This window comes from Anopheles merus, chromosome 2L (genome assembly GCF_017562075.2).
Source record: "Anopheles merus strain MAF chromosome 2L, AmerM5.1, whole genome shotgun sequence".
Classification (NCBI taxonomy): Eukaryota; Metazoa; Arthropoda; class Insecta; order Diptera; family Culicidae; genus Anopheles; species Anopheles merus.
The window spans coordinates 23033127-23034184 of record NC_054083.1 but is presented as its reverse complement, the minus strand read 5'-3'; positions in this window follow the sequence as shown (position 1 = coordinate 23034184).

The window sequence follows — 1058 nt, the reverse complement described above, 5'->3', positions numbered from 1 at the left end:
TTTCGAGCGACAACAACACAAATCGGTTTGTTGTTTGTGGGATTTTTGTTTTGCTCGTGTCTTGGTTCTGGGTTAAGAATATTGTTCTGGGAGTGGTGTGATGTGGTGGCAGGTGGCATCCATCTAAATTAAAATGTACAAGATTCAGCACAGAGTTAACGCGGTTAACTACGGCAAATGGTGCAGGTTGCTGTTTCGTTGAAGTGTTTTAAATTTTGATAATTTGATGCTTTTTACATTTTATTAAAATTGCCCTTAATTCTTTCCTACTTAAAACATAATTCATCACAAAGGAATCACGTAATGCAATGCTTCATGAGACGATACCACATGACCCCAATATACTTCACAGCGCTGAGGTAGCTATATAGTGTAATATGATGATGATCGTTATGTCACATAACAATGCATGGGATCGATTCTACTCTGGACCCATAACTTTTAATGACGGAGAACAATTTAAGAGATTTTGCTTAGAGGTGCGCTTTTTCTCTCTAAGTATGTAATATAAAACGAAAGAAAGTAAATAAAAAAAACTATAACCAGCTCTCACAACCAACACCCGATTAGATTATTGATTAATTAGGTATCGTTTCAAAAACAATTCTGCATTCAACAAATCCGTATCGTCGTAAGCTATTATCATCCATCACTTCCCATTTTTTGGCACCGGATGAAATATCATTGCAATTTTACGTACGATCAACTGTTTTCTACCCTTCCGATGGCAATCTGCCAACCAAAACCTCCGCCCAAATACACCAAACTTCTCGAAGGTCAATAGCGATCGAGCAGGAGGGCAATAAACCAAACGGACCTTCGCAAAGATCATCGCCAGTTGGGGCCAAACAGAAACCACTTCCGAGCGTTTTAGCAATATAAACGCAGGTAAGAGTAGAGAAAGAGAGCGATACGATATTTATACCCTAACGATAAAATATGTTTACACTTACGCAAGCGGTTACAGTTTCCCAGCAGTTTTTGGCAAATGCTTCAATTTTGGGTGGAATCTTCGCGGCTTAACGACGACCAAAGCGACAGCGGTTGTGAGTCGCTGT